Raw genomic sequence first — 22,050 nt, forward strand, 5'->3', positions numbered from 1 at the left:
GTGTGAATGGTTGTGTGGGGAGGCGTTCAGGGCAGGTGATTGGTGTTCTTTCAAACCTGCAGTAAAACTCGTTCAGATCGTCTGCCAGTCGTTGATTCTCTACAGTGCTGGGGGGTGGTGTCTTGTAATTGGTGATCTTCTTTAGACTTTTCCACACTGATGCGGAGTCGTTGGAAGTGAACTGAGTCCTTATTTTTTCAGAATAATTCCTCTTTGCCACTCTGATCTCCTTTTCCAGTGTGTATTTAGCCTGTTTATACAAGACATTGTCCCCCTTCACGTAAGCATCTTCTTTGGCCTGACGGAGTTTTGCAGTGAACCACGGTTTGTCATTGTTGTAAATTAGTTGAGTCTTTGTAGGAATACACATATCCTCACAGAAACTGATATATGATGTTACGGTCTCTGTGAGTTCATCCAGATCGGTGGCAGCAGCTTCAAAAACACTCCAATCAGTGAGGTCAAAACAAGATTGTAAATCCTGCTCTGCTTCATTAGTCCATCTTTTTACAGTCCTTGATACAGGTTTAGCTGATTTTAGTTTCTGCCTGTAGGATGGTATAAGATGAACCAGAAGGTGATCAGAACGTCCCAAAGCTGCTTGTGGAACAGAGTGAAATGCATTCTTTATTGTGGTGTAACAGTGATCCAATATATTACTGTCTCTTGTGGGACAAGTAACATGCTGTCTGTATTTTGGCAGTTCACGGGAGAGATTGGCTTTATTAAAGTCCCCGAGAATGATTAAAACAGAGTCCGGGTGTTGTTGTTCTGTGTCTGTGATCTGATCAGCGAGTTTCTGTAAAGCTGAGCTCACATGCGCTTGAGGAGGGATGTAAACACTGACCAGAATGAACGAGTGAAACTCCCGCGGCGAATAGAACGGCTTGCAGTTAATGAAGAGTGTTTCGAGATTTGAGCAGCACGTCTTTTTTAACACAGTTACATCTGTACACCACCGTTCATTGATGTAAAAGCATGTCCCGCCGCCGCGTGATTTCCCCGTAGATTCTGATTCGCGATCCGCTCTAAACAGCTGAAAGTCCGGCAGATGGAGCGCGCTGTCCGGTATGGTGTCATTCAGCCAGGTTTCCGTGAAACACAGAGCAGCAGAGTGTGTGAAATCCTTATTTGTCTGAGAAAGCAGAAGGAGTTCGTCCGTTTTGTTGGGTAGAGAGCGGAGATTTGCGAGATGGATGCTAGGCAACGGCGTTCGAAATCCGTGCTTCCTGAGTCTGACGAGCGCTCCCGCTCGCTTCCCCCGTCTGCGCGTCCTGAAGCGTTTGATCAGCGCCGTCGCTCCTCCGATAACAACATTCACTAAAACGTCTGAATAATTGAAATCCGGAAAAACATCTTGTGGTGCGTTCTGCCGAATGTTCAGCAGTTCTTCCCTGGTGAAACTGATGGCAGGAATATAACTAAAGACAGGACAAACTAACAAAAACACAAAAACATATGCAGAGCTCGTCACGGAGGCAGCCATCCTGTATCGGCGCCAGCGATGATAATATGATAATATATATTAATAATATATTACATATAATATAATATATATATTATATTATATATAATATAATATATATTACCTGGAAGATCTGCAGGAGACTGTCTGTAAAATTCATGTGGTTCCTGTGAGACTGTAAATCTGGATCTAATGTTTCACACTGAAACCTGATAGTAAATAAAATAAATCAAAATACTGCATTTTAGGAGAAAAAAATGACCAAAATATCTTGTAAACATTTTAGCAAAGAGAAAAACAATAAATAAATGATACATTTATGGACAAAGTTTTATGATAATAATTCACTGACACACTTTCTGACACAGTCTATGTTTAAAGAAAAATAAGAAACACATCAAATACCGTTCTGTTCGTGATGTTGTTTCTTCACTGAAGTTTAGTGGTTCTCTCTTTGACCGGTCACTCTTCACAGACACAGAGCTGGACACATGTGAGTCTGATCTTACACTAATGACACAAAGAACAAAACACTTTACTACAGGAGCTCCTTCAGTCTCATTTAAAGAGCTTCACTGTTGAGGATGGTAATGAAGCACAGTATAGACATGCATTTGTTCATCTATGACTATGGAGAGATGGAAAGACATATTCATGTTTGGCTGCATGGTCTATTTTTCATGGTTAATTTATACCTCCTTGTGTCTGCTTGTGTGATTGTGTTACTGGAGAGAAGCTCCAGACGGAGTTCAATAAAGAGGAAATCAGTCATTTATTGTTTTATTTCATTCATTTCTATCACAAGCATCTTAGTGGAGAAATAAGCCAACACAACTTTATAATGGCAAAGATAATAAATACCTTTTGATAGATGTTTTTTTCTCACTGAAGTTCGGCATGTTACCCTTTGACTGGTCACTCTTCACAGACACATGTGAGCCTGATCTTACACTAATGACACAAAGAGAGAAGAGAAACTTTTCTACAGGAGGTTCATCTGTGTTTTATATTGACACACATTCTCTCTAGTCCTTCACAGAAACATCTGCAGAGTTTTAAAGATAGCAGTCATTCTTACTTACAGACTCACATTTGTTTAACAATTTCTTTAAAGTACTTCAAATGTGAGAATAAATACATTTTTACAAATATTTGACTGATCTAATTAAAGAGATTAGCAACTATCAACTTTCAGATACAATCTCATAAAGTTATAATTTTCTTCTTCACTTTAACACCTTTATATTCTGAAGTGTCAACATCAAATACAGTGTATTTAGAAGTGGTTTATTGTATTTTATGTACAGTGTGTTTAGGTGTGGTTTATTGTATTTTATGTACAGTGTATTTAGATGAAAAAAATCACTGATGTTGAATATTTTAATCAAGTGCAGACCCAGTGCTGAAGAGTGACTGTAAAATGTTTGTAAATGATGATTCTGATTTCCATTTCTGAGATATTCATCATCTATAAGCTCTGACGTTCTGATTTTCAATTATGAGCTATTTAACATCTATTGGCTATTTTTAAAATATCAATTTTATTTTTAGTTAGTAAGTTATGAAGCTCTGACGTTCTGCACATCATTTGTAAATATAAAACACAGTTTGTTAAGGTTTAGTTTTTTCCAGCAATCCTCTGAAAGTGCAGCAGTGTTTAAAATGATTGTCTGAAAACAGACTCAGTCTTACCTCTGTTTCTGTGAGAGACTCATCTTTCCTCTCTTCTCTGACATACTGCAGCTAAACTGTCATTGATCAGCACTGGCTTGAGACAACAATCTGCTGTTCAGTGTGACCTGGAGATGATGAGGTTAATGAGATCAAGAAATATGTTCAGTTAGCAAAACGCTGGACTTTTGGTAGTTCCTTGGGTTTACATCCCGTGGTAACTAGGATTTACACAAGCTCCAGTCTGGATCCAGAATACCTGAGAAGAGATGAAACATAATTTTCTGTAAAGTTGCTTTGTAACGATTTGTTTTGTAAAAAGCGCTATACAAATAAACTTGAATTGAATTGAATTACAGCAACAGCAACAAAAACACTATATAAAATAAAGTGAGCTACAAACTAATGCACAGCCATGTAGAATAACCAAATAATCTTAATGAGAAATGGCTGATTTAAAAACAAAAACTTTCGATTTTGCGTCTCAAAGTCAACATCATAAAACAGAAGAGGAAATACGGAGACACCTTCAGAAACACATTCGTTTTCAATAACCCCTTTCTGAAAACTTACTTGCAGTCTTGTCCACTACGCAGAGAATCTATAAGCATTTGAAACGCTCATTTTTTTTCTGTGCTTTAAGGTTGAAAATGAAAAATGTTTTCTAGGACATCAAATCTAACGAGCAACGCTTTCTCTTGTGATCTGCGTGTTGTCTTCAGTTACTTTCGTTTTCGTTTTCTTCTTCTTCGTGTGTTTTACTGGAGGGTCTCGAGCGAGATGAACAGTTACTGCCACCTGCTGTACTGGAGAGAGGATATTACACCGAATACATTTAAACACTGCATTATTATTATCACTCTTCCTGGACTGTTATATATCATGTTTATTGCAAATGTCCCACATGCAGAGATTTGTATTTATTTGTTACTTTAAATTATTTCTAAAGGTGTAGTATTAATACTTGTTCTAGTTCCTGCTTCTTTATGTTTATAGGCTCAATGTCCAACTGGTTTTTGATTGCATCATTACTTTGTCCAGCTGAGGGTTTCCAAGGATTCTGTATAAAGAGAATCATCCAACAATAAAGACAATAAAGTAGTGTTTCTATTTAAAAAAAGAAAGAAAAAATGGTTTAATACTTGTTGAGAGATTTGTGATGACTGTGAGTGTTATCATGTTTAACTTTGTCTTTTTGGTTCCTTCAGAATACAAACCAACAATGTTGTCAGAGTGAAGTTCACAGACACCAGTGTGTGTTTTCTAGTGGACTTTTAAAAACTCTTTCCATACATCCATACATTTTAATTGACATTAATTGATGTGAGTCTTCATGAAGGAAGTATTTCCATTTGTAAGATGTTCATTATGTTTCGGCAATGTCCAGATGTATTTGTTCATTTAACAGTAGAGGTGAACAATTATCTGAAATTTCATCGAAATCACAGTATAGACTTCTGTAACATTCAATTCACAAATATTTGTGCAAGGCAAAATGTGTGTCAAAATAGCATTTTAAATTAAATATTGTGGTGCTTCAAAGATGATCTGGTCTACAAATCATATTCTACAGCTTTAAAGGATAGTGGGCCTAAAAAAGAAAATTCTGTCATTAATTACTCCCCCTTGTGTGATTCCATGACCTTTGTTCATCTTCAGAACACAAATTAAGATATTTTTTATGAAACATGACAGCTTTCTAACTCTCCATAGACTGCAGCATAACTGAAATGTTCCCAGAGCCAGAAAGGTTGCAAGGACATTGGTAAAACAGTCCATGTGTGGTTCAACTGTAATTCTATGAAGCTATGAGAATGTATTTTGGGCACAAAGACAACAAAATAACCACTGAATTCAACAATTATACTCTTCCGAACCAGAACAGACGAGGATGTCAGTTATTTTCTATGAGGGAATTCTGAAAGTGAGTGTTTTCATCTCATTTAAAATATGTATTTAACAACACTATATTGATTTATAGCGATATTTATGTGCTGTTCTCCAAGAGAGAGAGATTATTTCACTAACGATGGGGAGAAGACGGGGAATTTGGTTTTATCAAAGGAAAACACCATAAGTAAGTGTTTTACCTCGTTTACATGTATTTTTTTTATATAATTTTACTTTATGACGATATTTAAATGCTGTGCACGCCTAACGAGCCGAACCGTCTCTCACAGATTTGAACTGCTGTGAGAAGGGAGAGACCAGAAGTAACTTAAAGTGTTGGTTCACACAGATAGCAAAATTATGTCATTAATAACTCACCCTCATGTCGTTCCAAACCCGTGAGACCACCGTTCATCTTCAGAACACAGTTTAAGATATTTTAGATTTAGTCCGAGAGCTCTCAGTCCCTCCATTGAAGCTGTGTGTACGGTCTACTGTCCATGTCCAGAAAGGTAATAAAAACATCATCAAAGTAGTCCATGTGACATCAGAGGGTCCGTTATTTGTGATTTTTACACACACACACACACACACACATATGTATGTGTGTGTGTATGTGTTTGTTTGTTTCATATATTCATATATTTTCATATATATATTCATTTGTATATATTTGTAAATAACTTTTCAATATACGGTCCTCAAACTCTCCATACTGCATGAGTTACACGTGGGTAGCATGAACTACAAATTAGATTAGATTTTTTTGGTATGCTTGTACTGTCATTTATTTATGTGCTGTCCCATTTATGTGCATTCATTCTGATAGACGGAGCCCTGCCTCAGCGCATTGAGATCAACATGGAATTCAGGAACCACAACTTATTTTCCAGTAAGACGGACTTCTTTTTACAACAAAATATTTTACAGTGAGTTAAATGCTTTTCCTTAAAGGGTTATGGTTTACCCCAAAATTTTAATAATCATTTACTTACCCTTGAAGTTTGTCTTATGTCATATCACAAAAGGAGATTTAAATAAAATGTCCCGAATATGTTTGTCCATATAATGTCAGTCAATGGCGAATAACATCAAGCTGTTAAAATAGAAGCCAAAGTATAACAGAGTGGTCTTATGTCTCATGTGATGTATATTCCAAGTGTTGTGTGTGTATACAATAAGGTTTGGTGAGAAACATACTGAACTTTTTCATATTATTTAACAAACATCCTGACTTGATTGTTGGTCTCTGTGCATGACTGTGTGCTCATGAGACACTATTAGTTCAGTTCACACTGAATTGCACACAAGTTCTGAAAAAAATCAAGATTAATACAAATATTACATAAAAAACTAAAGGAAATCCCAAAAATGTGTAATTTCTTCACTGACTCCGGACTGGAGCTTCGGTTGTCATGACAGCTGACAGATGAACGTGATCACTTCCTGTTGCAACGAGCACAACAGATGTATTTACCTCAGAGAAAAAAGCACATAGATTGTATTTTATTTTGTGTTTTTATTCATCTTGATTGGTCACAACGCACATTCATGCACAGAGACCAGCAGTCAGGTAAATAAAGATGACATCATTTTTACTGTTTGGGGGCGAAATAACCCTTAAAACAAATTGTTCACCTGAATTGTTATTTACTTATACTAATGCCATTCCACAGACATGTAAGACACGTATGTCATACAGGATTGGAACCACATGAAGATTGACAACATTTTTGGGTAAATGTTTTGAGTAAACTATTATTGTATTGTAATTGATACTTGTCTCTGACATTTCAATTGTTAATAAAAGCTTTGATAAATGGATGTGAAATGATTCACCCCCCCCCCCCCCCCATTTTTATAGTTTCAATTTAAATAAATAATTGTAAACACGCATTGATTTGTGGATTATTATACATATATGTATGTATGTATGTATGTATTTTATTTTTTTACTTGAACATTGAACTCCTGAACCTGAACAGCACACAATTAACTCAATTTTAACTCTCCTGAAATGTATATATGACTCCCTCCGTTTCGGAGTTAGAATAACACTTTCAGAAGTGTGAAATATGTACATTACGCACAGAGTACATTTCAACACCATGCTGGATTTACAAATAAACTCTTTCAGTTTTAAAATGTACATATTTCACACTTTCGAAAGTGTTATTTTAACTCCCAAAACGGAGGGAGTCATATATACATTTCAAGAGTGTTAAATTTGACTCAAATTGAGTTCAATGTACACTGGCGTTGTTGCTGTGGGGGGGCCTAATTTTTCCGTCAGACAAGATGAGTCGGGTTGGCGTGAACAAGTTTCTTTGGCAATGAATGTTTGGGGCTTACCCTCCTTGTGAAGGGTGTCAATGATTGTCTTCTGGACAACTGTCAGACCAGCAGTCTTCCCCATGATTGTGCACAACCCACTTAGACTCATTATGTGACCTGCACCCAACTGAAGTTTGCTACCAAAAAAAGTGTTGATTGCAAGTTTGAGATGATTGAAGTGTTTATGTATAGCTTGTATTAGCTTAACATTGGTTTTAATTTGAAAAAAAAAATGTCTTTTTATAATTAAGTTAAAACAAGACATTCTTTTAGATCATCTTAACTTGATACCCTAATTCAAAGACATAGCTTAATTGAAATTACTACGTTGAACCCACTAATGGGGATAAGTTAACAGAATGCTCACTACTGAGTTCACTTTATTTTGAACTTGCATAGCAAAGTTGAAACAACTATAATTGTATATTATTTTCCTCTGTTGTAATAATAAATAATAATTTGTTTGTTCGTTTCACACATCAGTTGTTAACACTTTTGAGTGGGTTTATGAGTTGTCATCATACTGTTTTTTAGAAATGTTTTTTTATTTCTTTATTTTCAGACACAAAGTGTAAGACATAAAATGTATCTGGGAGTTTGTTCAGAGAATGGTCTCATAAAATAAATAAACATATTCATAGTGGTTGATCCTTAACTTGTCTTTATTTATCACATATTTTGGATACACATTTCATCTATATCAAACTCTGGAAATGCCTTGGCAATTAACTGACAACCTGTTACGACATCTTTATACAAAGCTATTTTACATGGGAAATAATTAAATAAATGTTTCAAATTTATATAAAACTACTGAACAGTGTCAAATAATGATACTGTCATTTAAAATAATTTTAACTTTCAAGTCTGTCCATTTGCACCGTGCACTTTATACCAATAAAAAGGTTTTTAAAAGCTGTTGTAAGTGAGCTCATAAAATATTGTACATATGTGTCTTGTGTCATTATGGCACAGCGTTTGTGACTTTCCCTGGATCCCCTTCCTCTTCAGATGACACTGTTATTACTGTAGATAACTTTTACTAAGATTACTGCAAACAGATGTCTTTCCATTAACAAGGTAATGTGCTGGATTATATTTATATTCTTAGCAATCATGTTACAGTTACACTTGTAATAAAACTTGTTTTAATTACTTTGATTACATATATAGTAGCCTGCCATATTTAACTGTTGCTGATTTGAGGGCTCCTCATATCTGTAATGATACTGTGATTTATTTGATTTATTCTCTGATCATTCAGTTGATCCATGACTTTTTAATCACTAAAGGACAAAGTAATTTGAGAAACAAATAAAAATCCTGAAACTAACTTGTGCTTAATGGAGACTTTTGTAGCCCTAATTATAAAAAACAATTCCAAGTCTCTAGGCCCAGCCATTTGGCTGTTTTTTATTTATTTATTTATTTATTTTTTGACATTTTTACTTTTGTGGCCACCTTTTTTTCTCTTTTTTCAAATTCTGAGCTAGAAAAAATAAAATAAAAATACACATTAACCCCTTACTAGTAACCCCCCTTTTTTGGCATGGAGACAGAAATGACATACCCAAAATAAAAAGGTTTCTGCTCATGATTCTTTCTGACTAGATACATAATCAACCTTTGTTCACAAAGCTGACACTTTAAAGTTTACTGTTCAGGAATCAGAATCACTCAGACTGTTATGATAATAGAGATATATAAGCTCAAACATAAAAACAAAAATAAAAATATTAAAAACATATGTTGATGTAGGAAATGAGTTTGAAAACACAGTGTAGCTAAGGCCACAAGTCTTCCAAAACTTCATAAAAAATGTCATAATCGAATCTGTAAAACTGTGAATTTTATGAAATATTTTCTAAGGCCATGTCATGTGTGTTTTTAGAGAAGGCTAATCAGATTGATTTATGGCCCTTGTCATCTCTGTAAGATCTCACATGTAAACACTGATGTGTGTTTTATATGTGTTTTTGGCTATGAAAACTGCCCGTTTCATGATTGTATTGTTCTCACCAAACGAGTCTTTCACACCTCCGCCAGGTACGACACATTATCCGCATTATTCTTTTATCATTATTCTTTTGTTTTTATTCCACCTTTATTAGCCTTGATTGTGGTTTTTCAGGCTTTACAAAGCAACAAAGCAGCGATCTCACTTCAGTCTCTCTTTGCATTTAGCCCTTATTTATCAAAAGTCTTACTATAAAAATACAACAAAACATTTTCTTATGACCTTACGTGAATTATTGAGACAAAAATGCATTATGAAGAAGAAAAGCACCTGCTATTAGTAGCATTGTAGCTAACGTTAGCATCTAGCTACAGCAGACAATTTATGAAATTATTAATACACTTTTACTCAAAACTCACTTTAAACCCCGATCGAGTGTTTATAATAACTTCCTTTAGCGATCAGGGATGGAATTTGGTCGTTTACTTTTGTAAAAATATATTATATGTAGCCTTTTTCATCGCTGCACAAGTTAGCATTTCCCATGTACATTTTCGATTTTTTTTATAAAAACGCCCCAGATCTCAAGAAATTCTCATACCAAGCTTTACTATCGTAATCGCGGGTTTATTATTTGGATATTTCGTGTGTACAAAGGTGTTTCAGTGTTGTTTTGGCCAGATAACTACCAGGAAGTGTGCAGGAAGCATGTGACACGATGTGGCGGTGTCCATATATGACACTGTAAGATTGACATTTGGCAAGGCCCAATCAGAGTCTGAGTCACACACAGCACGAGCTGACACCACTGCGCACACACAGATCGCTGGGAGAGACTGTTTATCATCAGATCGCGTAAATCCGTGGAAAATGAATAGAAATGACGATTCTGTCTGAAGAAATATGAAGTAAACATCAGTAAATATATCCATATATCTCCGCAGATATGCATCTGTGCTCTATAAATCCTTATTGACGCTGTTCAGTGAGTCTATGTGAACACAAATAAACCGCTGCTGACCTGACTGAATATGAGTGAGTGATTAATTTCTATTCAAAATGTGGCATAATACGGATTTATTATTTTGCACTTCTGACATAAATCACTAAATATCTGTCACTGCAACAATGTTTTATCAAAATATTGGTCAAATATCGAAACTAGAGTCTTTAAACTTTCAATTGATGCACAGTTTGTCCAGATGAAGTAAGACCGTGATGTTTAATGTGCTGTGAAAGTGAAACAATAATAAACTGGGGCCGTCGGCGATGTTCGCACGTAAAGGGGTTAATCGAATGACTACGTTCATGAAAAGGACATATAACAGTGGTTGGGTAGGAACCCAGTCTCCCCAAAAGCTTCACACACAAGAAGGTGTAACAAAAGTTCATTTCTGATGTCATTGCCCTGATGTTCCCAGCCATCTTTCTGAGCTCGGTGCAGTGCTGTCTCATCTCCCTCATCACAATCATTCTTTCCTCTTCAAGACACACTTTTGACATGTACGCATCAAACTCTTCTTCTTGGTGAGGATGTTGCTGGATTCTGAAATCACATAAATAACATCTCTACAATACAAATCTGACCTGTACATTCTGAACAGCAGACAAAACACAAGTAGTGTATGTACCTCCCAAAACCTGGTGTCGGGGGCACAAATGTAAAAAGTCTGCTTATTAAGGAACAAGACGTTAGGAAGACACCAACACACACTAAAGATTGTCTCCCTTGTTCTTTATTTCAAGAACTACTCAGCTGATTAAGAGCTTTAAATACCTCAGTCATCTCACAAGTGATGTAGCCTGATGAAGACCTCCTGCTCAAAATTACTTGTCCTCATAAAGAATAATTTAAAATGCATAGTCGGCTTAATATCTGTAAAATTAAGAGGAAGACATTTTAAAATTAAGGACCTGAAAATTTGTTAATTCCAAAAACAATAAAAAAACAGATGACACATCTGCAAGTCATACAAATATCAAATATATTAGATGAGTTGTCAACATACCAGTCTGATTATAAAGGCTAGAAACATTTGTTCAGTTGATTTCTGAAGGTTATGTTGGTCATCACATCTGGTACCTACAGAATCCTAAAGCAACAATAATACAAGTAAATGATTATGATGTCTTTCAGACTCGGCCTTAAAAGAGTTTCAATACCAATATTTAGATAATTTAGAGCCCCAAATCAGTGTTTACAGTCTCAGTGGAGTTTTACAAGCCCACAAGTTTATAGCAAGCAAAACAGGAAGACAAGTCTTTCCTTAATTCTCCTGCATGGCACAGATTCTCAGTTCTACACATGATTAGCAGACTGCAATAGTGAACTACTTCGATGACTGTCTGTAAAATACTGTACCCTCAGTAGCCCACTGTCTGACATCATGTACCCACTGAAGCACACCCTAGTTCACTGCTCAAATCCTCTTGAGAGTCTGGGGTCAAAAATAAAAGATGAACAAGGGTTTTCACTTTGCAATCTTAAAAACTGAGAAAAGTGATGAAAAGCTTTGTATTCATAACTGAAGGCATAGCATCATACCTTGATGAATCTGCTGGATAATGCAAGATGAAGGCCTTCTAGCATGGACAGTTAGCATGTCATTCCTGGCTTTTAACAACACAATTATGTGATGGAGAATAGTCCTATTAAAGCTCATGGGATTTCAGTTCATCCACACATTGACCATTGAGTTTTAATTCAAGAGAGACAGAATGCAGTTTTATTAATGTAATCTCCTTAATTTATGTCATGTATGTAATATCCGACAAAGTTTCTGACACAGAATAAAAATGATAAAAAGAAGAGAGAATTAAAAAAAAAGGTTTTCTAAAATAATATAACCAACAATTACCAGATTTGGTCATGCACCTGGTTGGGTGCCACCACATATACCATGTGTCTAACTTCAGACCTCAACACAAGATTGGTCGAAAGACCGCAACATATTGCTTGTAATGTCTGTAACAGACTGAGATACTAGTCTGTATTATACAAGCCTACACTAAGATGTCTTGAGGGATACATTAACTATTTAATAAAGCAACAATCATAGATTTATAAAAATTAAACATTATTTATTTTACTGACACTTTTCATTTTACTTCTGATCACTATACAACACTGAGTTCTTCACAGAAACCTTTCCAATGTATGTGAAATATTAATAATAATAATTAGATATTGAGAATAATTTGGTAGTTTTCTCGGTGCAGAGAAAAGTATATTTATTTTGTTCATCATTTGCAACTGCTTTTTATCACTTAATTAGAAGCACCACAAATTAAATTGTCATCTTTAATAGGGACTATTGGAAAGACATTTAGAAGTTTCTTTTAAAATGCAAAGTTGAAAGTAAAAAAATAATAATCTCTGTAAACTCTTAAGTGTGTCCCATAAGGCAGTGGTTCCCAATCCTGGTCCTGGAGAAGCCCAACACTGCACATTTGAGATGTGTCCCGGATCAAACACACCTGATTCAACTCATCAGCTCATCAGTGAAGACTCCAAGACCTCAACCAAACTTCAGTTCTTCTTGTGTGTGGAAACAGTCTGTTAACAAAGTAAAATAGGGAAGGTCAGAGGACATGTTCATACAACTTTTACTTTCCTCTACATCAGACAGTAAACATAATGTATTACACCCAAAATACTAAATAAAAGTACATCGTGAATAGCAGTGAGGAAATGTCAATATTGCTTCCAGCGTGTTAATCAAACAGAGTTTACAAGAGAAGAAACATCACAATATAAATCAAATCACACAACCTCATTCAAGTTGAAAAGTATATTTATATTATAGATCAGACTAAATTGTAATAGAGACATGCACATTTTCTATAAGGCTGCTTTGAAATGGCATGTATTGTGAAAAACACTTTACAAAATAATTTGATTATTTTATTTTATTAATACTCAAAAAAGAGAGGTTAGAAATTCTATTGGAAACACAGTCCCCAAAGTCAAAGAAATAAAAGAAAATACATCTGCAAGAAGTACAAAAGGTCTCTGCATGGGGATGAGATTTATAGATGGATGTCTTTGGATGCACCACAATACTGGCTGACATGATAACTACCATCTGAAGCATTTCTCTATTAGTCGAACATTTCAGCCACCTGAGCAAAACCATTCTTTATACCAGACCTGAACAGTGCATGCACAAAAACATGTGTAGCTTTTAACTCTAATGTGCTCTTTATATTTGATTTGACCCTTGATATAACTAAATTATCTACATTTTAAGTTACCTGAGAAAGTTCAATAAAGTTTTTAAAGAAGTTTCTTAGGCTTATCAAGGCTGTATCTATAATACTGAATATTATTTCACAAAATAATATTGTGAAATATTTTTGCAATTTAAAATAAAAGTTTTCTATTTTAATATACTTTAAAATATAATTTATTCCTGTGAAGCAAAGCTGAATTTCCGTGTCACATGATCCTTCAGAAATCATTCTAAAATGCTAATTTATAATGTTGGAAAAACATTATTTCAGGATTATTTGAGAAATAAAAGGTTCAAAAGAACAGGGTTTATTCAAAATAGAAATTTTGTGTTACAATATACACAACTATTCAAACTATGTTTGGGGTCAGTACATTTTTTTCTTTCTTATTTATTACTTTTTTTAATTAATACTTTTATTCAGCAAGGATGTGTTAAATGGATAAAAAAATTATAGTAAAGTGTTAGAAAATATTTATGTTTTTAATCAATGCTGTTCTTTTTTTACTTTTTATTAGCATAATCAATGATTAAAATATTAAGCAGCACAACAGTTTCAACACTGATAATAAATCATCATATTATTCTGATTTCTGAAGATCATGTGACACTGAAGACTGGAGGAATGATGCTGAAAATACAGCTTTGCTTTACAGGAATACACTATATTTTAAAATATATTAAATTAGAAAACCAATATTAGAAACTGCATTAGCCCAAGAGTTTTATTTCCTTTCTGTATTTTGATCAAATAAATACAGCCTTGTTGAGCAAAAGTGACTCCACTAAAAACACAAGGTCAATTATTGATTAGGTTTATAATATAGGCCGAACATAATGTAATATATCAAAACAATGAATCATTAAAGCATCCCTTCAATTCAGTAAATAGCAATTAGCTTTGTGCTTTTTAACTTTTAAGAAGAAGTCTCTCTCAAATTCTTTACAAAACTTTTCATTGCTGTCCAAAATAAATATTCCAATTAATCTATATACAACTGAATCATAATTTGAACTAAATGACAAGCTTGAATCAAAATCAAAACATGAAATTGATTACAATACTCAATCCTGCAATGCAATGCAATCCTGCTACTGTACAATTAACATTTTCAGTAACAATTTTCCAGACACAAAATTAGCTCAAAATTGCAGACCTGTTATGGCCTGAACTTTTTCAACATCCAGCTGTTTTTGGGGGGCCCTCTCACAGATTTTCCTGTTAGGGTGGTCTCCAGAACAGCCAGCTCTTGGGCAGAAATGGTCCTGTGAGATCTGTTCAGCTGCTGGAAGACCCTCTTCAGAAAACACTGACTGCACTTTCAGCCAAAGACTGCTGAATAAAGAGCAGCAGGGAGAGAGAAAGAGAGACTCAACTGACAAAGTAATACATATTAGGGAGATGTATCTATGAGGAATACATTTTATCCCAATATTACAGTAAAGTGCATAAAACAAGCTTTTTGGGGGAAAACAATGTAGTCTGTAAGTTTCACTATGGAGTTAAAATTAGTGGTTACTCTTGTAGCCTTACAGTGCTGAACTGTCATTTCATTTGGTTTGTTTTAATCTTTCAATCAATTTGAAGCCATTTAAAGGCAATTAAATGTGAAAGGGACTCAATTAATGACTTGCTTGCTGTTCTGACAGATGGATGACTTTAATATTGATCCATTTTACCATGAAGTTAAAAGGTAGAGATTCTGCATTCTAAACATCTATGAATTAACTATGGGTCTCACACCATTTCAATCTCACTGGGCACAGTACTAGAGGAAGACATTCCTGATGAGGGACACACTGCACACACTCCTTCATTCATTTAATCATTTCTGGGAGCTCTATGTGACAGTAAAGGGGAAAAGGGGAAAACCTTTGTTTTGTGCATCTGTGGCACTGGACAGATGGATGACATGTAAAAGCTGGCCAGCATTACAGAAATACTGGTACTAATGTTCAGTGCAGGGCAGTCATGCGTATTGTGGGATTTGTAATGTCAATCCCTCCAATGCCAACCTGAATAACTACCACGAAGGGATGTCATGATTTCTTCATCCATTTGATACAGCATTTTTGGCTTTTATCTGCAAACAGCCAATAAAATAAAAGAACATTTCAACTTTTCATTAAAGTCAAAAAATCACATATCACGTTGACATGTTTGTTACAATAAAAAAGTCAGGAAAGAAACTCAAATTTAAATTCCGCTGTAAAACAGCTGTAGGCCTTAATGCTAAGGACTTTTGCTACTGCCCTGCTTGGGCCAATGCTTCAAATTCTTACTTGGCCTGCCAAAAATTCACTGGTCCCACCCAAAATCAATGTAATGACATAAATAAAAAGTAATAGAAACATGTTTCATTAATTACTCAACCTCATATCGTCTCAAACCCCGAAGACCTTGGTTCATGTTTGGAACAGAAATGAAGATCTTTTTTCTGTGAAAATAAACAGCATATTCCTGAAAGTCAAACATGCAGCAAAACACACACTAGTTACGCAGCATGTTTACATGAGGGGAAGGAATTAGCGACAGAAGTTTTCATTTTTGGTGAACTTTAAGAAGTGCAAGGTTTCTCAAATTAAATTCAATGACATAAAAGATAGGGCTGTGCAAGTAATTGAATTACTTTTTAATTTTCCTTCAAGCAATCATAAAAAATTGCAAATGAAATTAAACAATTACAGTGCAGGATTCTGTTTCTTTGCTTTAAAATGGTCTTTTTTTTTTGCTGCTAACAATCATTCAAGTAATGTACAAAAAATAAAAAGAGCACATTAAGCTGTGAACAGAATCCTTGCATTCAGTCTTAAAGTGACAGACAATCACTTGCTGCAGTTTCAGTTAGGCTATTATTATTTTTACATATGCAAACGTATGTGTATGAGACATAGAATAATAATAATAAAAACACACGGTTACTGCGCTGACATACAGAGCCACTGCACTCATCCCGGATCATCGTTCTTTGCCAATCCCGCTTTCCTCTCTCTTCACCCAAAGCTTGTCTGTCTATTCTAAACCGTCATTTCCAATTAAAGGCATACAATGGCCAGAAATACATATTTTAAAAAAAATAAATCAAAGAAAAAAGACAACATTAAGTATTTGGGGGAACGAATTGTCAAATTTTACTGGCATTTAAAATTCTCATATGACAGACATGTTTTTGTCAAATATGTGTCAATGTGTATCGTGACTTTGTTGCCAATACATAGCCTCATTGTTTACTTCAGGCATAATTGATTGTGAGTACTAGTCAACAAGACAAGCATTTCAACATAAATGTGTGTGTATTTGTTCATTCAAGAACAAGAAAATGGGACCCACTTTATATTAAGTGGCCTTAACTACTATGTACTTACATTTTAATTAATAATGTAGTACAATGTACTTATTGTGTACATACATGTTTTTACATTGTACTTATATTTAAAAAAAACCTACATGTAATTACATCTGTATTTAATTTCTGTAATAACATGTATAATTACACTGTTGACCCATACTTTACACCTTAACCCACCCTTAAACTTACCCATACCTCCAACCCTTTCCCTTACCCCTATCCCACCTCAATAGCAGCAAAAGTGTTTTACAATACAATATGAACACAATAAGTACATTGTACTTATTTTTTTATGTAAGTACATAGTAGTTAAGGCCACTTAATATAAAGTGGGACCAGAAAATGCGTGTAAGTGAACTAAATTTGTGAGTTGTGGGCTTGCTGACACCTGGCTTTATGTACATGCCTCAGATGTGCGTGCAAATAAAACATCTCACAAAGTGCAACTACGTCATTGACTTCTCTTTTACATCTTCTTGCAGTTGACTGTTTAAATTGGCAAGGCTTAAAAACACAAAAAAACAGTAACTGTAAAAGAGAAATGTTCACTTCAGTTATAATAAGAGAGTAGTGCCATTATTCAGCACAATTTCTCATCTAATAGTGTTAGAGCAGTCAAATCAACAATACTGCAAAATGGAAATTGTCCCTGACTACCTAAACCAAGGGGGCACAAACACCATCAGATGATGTAGAAAAAACCTTTGGAGAAAACCAATATATATATATATATAATATATAAATTTTCATCATGCTGATATACTGAAATTTGATGCAGATTGTTTTTTCTGATTAGAAAATATTTTGGCAGCAGTCACAATGAATCGTTGTCTGGCCAAAGATTTATTTGATCGGTTACTGTAATATCTGAGATTACTGCTTTGCTGGAGATGGCAGAATGACACACTTTATTTGTAAGCTTTATGTGATTAGAACAGTGTAAATAAAAATGCTGCATATCTTTTATGAAACTCATAACTTCATATTCTTTGATGAAAAAATACTGGATTGATTTTATTTTTTTAACTTGTTTAAGTCTTACTTGTGGACTTTCTGCATGAGAGAGGTCTCTATAGCTTCGACTATGAATGAAACATATATAGTGTTTATTGTTCCAGAATGCGTACAATACCCAAATTTGAGTACAAATAGAGAAAAACGAAGTAACCTCAAGACAGGATTTTAAAAATGAGCATGATAATGTATCTGTGTTTGGTTTTTTTGTTCTCAAAATGAGCACAGTTGTGAACTACCTGAGGTACAGAGTGTAATTAGGGACTCATATTTAATATGACATGCATGGAATCAATTTTACATTTAGCATATCTTCTGGAAAATTAAGAGATTACTATCACTATGACATAAAGCTGTCAATATTACATAAAGACTTATTCATATCCACTTTTTTAGCCTCCACCTCGTTGCTGGTGTCCAACATTTTCTTTTTGACATGAACACCCCTGATTTCATCCTTGTTCCATATGTCCTTTCCCAAAAGTAGTACGTTTTTCTTCATGACGAGGTCTTTGAACGAATCTGATGTAACAAGCGCAAAAACACTCAACCGCTGCTGTTTTAATACAGAAAAAGGCTACTGACATTTGGAATCATGTAATAACTATTAGGAATTTCACTGTTATAATATTATTCTTTGTTTCACCAGTTTTTATAATGTAGACAGACTGAGTGCATAAGTCTATGGTGTTATTTTATATAATAAAAAGTCTAATAAATCATCACATTACATGAGATCAAATAAACCATGTGTATGAGTCCACCTTCTATTGTTTTGTGTTTACTGGTGAAAGAGCAATACTTGAAACACAAAAGTACATTTCTCAAAGAACAACAAACATTACGATTATCAGTTTAACCATTATACAGCATGACGAAAATGTGACTAAGATTTCATTGACTACAACCTGACTAAAATGGACATACATTTCATTGAGTTGAAATTTACATTTGAGTAAAACTAAGACTAAATTAAAAATGGCTGCCAAAATTAATACTGCTGTGTGATTCATTATAATCTTATTGCTTTAACGTAAATTTTTCATTGAATAGAATGAAACTAAACTTTTAGTCACTGAAACTTATAATAGGATAAGGTTGACTAAATATGCTAAAAAATAACAAGAATATTCCTACATTTTATTTCTGTACATCGACTCCCTGGGATATATACTTAACATTAACAATTTTTCCACATCTACTAGCATTGCTATCATTTTCACTGGCCATGATTTTGTTGTTGGAAAATTGTTTTACAGTATATGACTTAAAACTGCATACAAAAATTTATTTAAATTGATTTCCATGTAATTTTTAACCTATTCAAAGGGCATTTTCCCTAACCGTAATTAAATGCATGCATCATCTTTCATATCAAATTCTATTACATTTACATTTTATTAATAATTTCACTTAATATGAGACAATATAGGGCTGTTACCAATCCTATAAAACAAAAACTATCTACAAAACTGATCTTTCCACTGCAGAAGAAACAGAAGGGACTGAAGAGGCATTGCACAAAATGAAAATCTAAACTGTTAGTAATGCAGGACAGTAAATATCCATTTATCAGGTGATTATGAGAGATCAGTGTCAGTGTTTGGATTAGGGCTGGGATAAACGATTATTTTTTAAACGATTAATCTAGCGATTATTTTTTCGATGCATCGATTAATCTAACAATTAATTTTTTTTTCAGACCGATTCAATTTCGATTATCTCCCCATTAATTGACTACTAACAATTTATACATGTTGATTTACATATCTGAATGAAAAAAACATGAATTCCTTAACATTGCAATATATGTTTATTGCTCTTAAAATTACAAAATAAAAGACTGACTAAGAATGCATTACTTTGCACTTGTATAGAGATAGCATTCAATAAAACCTTGAAGCCTTGAAAACACATAGCTCACTGAAACAAGCTTACTGAACACATAGGGCCTAGCTTACTGAAAAAAAAGTTCTTCTTTCAGATGAAAATAACAACAACTTGATGTCTAGCATTCAATAAAAAAGGTCACCCAAAATACTTGTTTAGAGCAATTGAAAGAATACAGTAACCAATGTAAACTTGAGGGCTTTAAGCTAATACAGAGAGTGCTTTTACAAAAAAATAAATAAATAAAAATTAACAGTGGGAGCCAGCAGCCTGTCATGGAGAAAAAAAAATCTCCGAATGCTCCACGTTAAACTTTGGCGTTCTGCCCTTTTTCTATCGTGTCTAATGATTTTGGTTAATATGCACGAGGGAGAAAGAGAGAGAGAGAGAGAGAGAGAGAGAGCAAGACAGCGCTCGTGTAGTTTGAAGACTGTGAGTGCGTGAGCGCGCGTGAAACTTTGGTGTTTCGCCCTTTTTCTATCGTGTTTAATGATTTTGATTAATATGCACAAGGGAGAGAGAGAGCAAGAAGCGCTTGTGTTGTTTGAAGACTGTGAGTGCGTTGATCCGGCCATCGCGTATATTCAGCGCACATAAAGTAAACGTTTTGCAAACGTTTTTTAGAGAAATAAAAACAGGTCGATGCGCATATTTTCACGTTGTCCCAGCCCTAGTTTGGATCCATAAATTCTCAGAAATTCATACACATGGCCAAGACATTCTGAGTAAATAAGTCAAGTTTGATGAATTTCTGCTGCTCGGGGAGCTAACAGAGATGAAGGCTGTAATACTAATGTTGTCCACTAGAGGAAATCACACAACAAACTCTTTTAGATCACTATTTAAAGACTGTGTCTTTAAAATACAAAAATACATACTATCATTAATATTTTTATATCCAAATTATATTGAAAACATATGTTTCCAACTATGACTGAATATATGCCCAATTGAAGGAAAGTGAATATAAATTTAGAATAAGTTAATGTATTAAATGGAATAATATTTCTAAAACGAGACACCTAAAGATTCTTATTAGAAAAGAGACATGGCCATTGTATAACTGTATCATCAACAAAAGCCACTGTGCTTGGATCCTTATTATTGATACTTTTGGCTATATTTATAAAAAAAAAAAAAAAAAAAAAAAAAGAGGGAGCTATCAAAATAAATAAATGCATACATAGATAAAAAAAAATGTTAGCTTCTATGGGTAATTTTAAATATCTTCTCACGCCTTTGATGACTTTACAATATGTTTTCTTAAATATTTCAGTAATATTAAGATATACTCCTCCCATTAATCCCACACACATCTATCAAAGCGTGTCTACAGATATAAACAAGTTACATTTACCACTTTTTAAGAACCTGTGGCCACCATGCAGGGGAGAAAATGTGTATTATTATTATTATTATTATTATTATTATATTTATATTATATAGATATGTCTTTAACTGAAAGATCTACTCTTTACTACAATATTTAATCACAAATATGATAAAATCATCAAAGACATGAGAAGACAAGTGCCCGTGGAGGGTAAATGAATCAATGCAGCTGAACTTCTCTTTCTGATCGTTTCCTCTGATAGCTTTCTATGAAATCCTGCAGATTAACATGGACTGCAATAAAAACTTAGCTCTGCTGTGATCCGTTCATGAACCTCTGGACTGATGACCGCCACCTCTTCGGTTGAGAAACACCTTCACTGCTTTGGTCAACCAGCGAATGGAGAGAATTTCTGCAAAGGAGGAGTAATAATTATAATAATAATAATAACAAATGCAAAAGGAGGAATACAGCTGTGACCTGATCTTCTGTATGTCCTGCTGGAACTGCTGGATGCTCCTCTAAATGTGAACTGAATCTGTGTCCTTCTTCTGGAGTTTGGCATAGAGGAGGTCCACATGTGGCATGATGTTGTTTGATGATGACTTTGGGTTTGTGAGAAGTGGCCTGTTTCATGATCAGATTGAGCTGATGTGCATAGCAGTGGATGTAATGGGCATTTGGGTCCACATCTTCATCTTCCTCTGAACCCCTGCAGTGTCGCTCCTCATCACTGGCTCCATCATACGCTTGGGAGATGAGTTTATTCTTCTGATCCTCTGGAAGGATGACAGCAAGACACTCTTTTAGTGCTGTAGTGATGGACTCAGCTGTGGTTGAACCCAGAGGAATAAACTCTCCTGTACCATTCTTTTGGCATCAGTGTAGCGCAGCAGAAGCACAAGTGGACACTG

At 34.5% G+C, this 22,050-nt stretch overlaps 1 long non-coding RNA gene across 1 annotated transcript; it reads right to left on the reverse strand.

The window, feature by feature from the left end:
* Nucleotides 1-10,627: 10,627 nt before the first annotated feature.
* LOC113078848 (uncharacterized) lies at nt 10,628-11,988 on the reverse strand. The gene is made up of 3 exons (XR_003281649.1): nt 11,680-11,988; nt 11,327-11,410; nt 10,628-10,863 (listed from the first exon to the last, which is right to left on the reverse strand). It is a non-coding gene; the product is annotated as an uncharacterized LOC113078848 (long non-coding RNA).
* Between the last annotated feature and the right edge of the window lie 10,062 nt (nt 11,989-22,050).

This window comes from Carassius auratus, unplaced genomic scaffold, assembly GCF_003368295.1.
Source record: "Carassius auratus strain Wakin unplaced genomic scaffold, ASM336829v1 scaf_tig00026821, whole genome shotgun sequence".
In the NCBI taxonomy this organism is placed as follows: domain Eukaryota; kingdom Metazoa; phylum Chordata; class Actinopteri; order Cypriniformes; family Cyprinidae; genus Carassius; species Carassius auratus.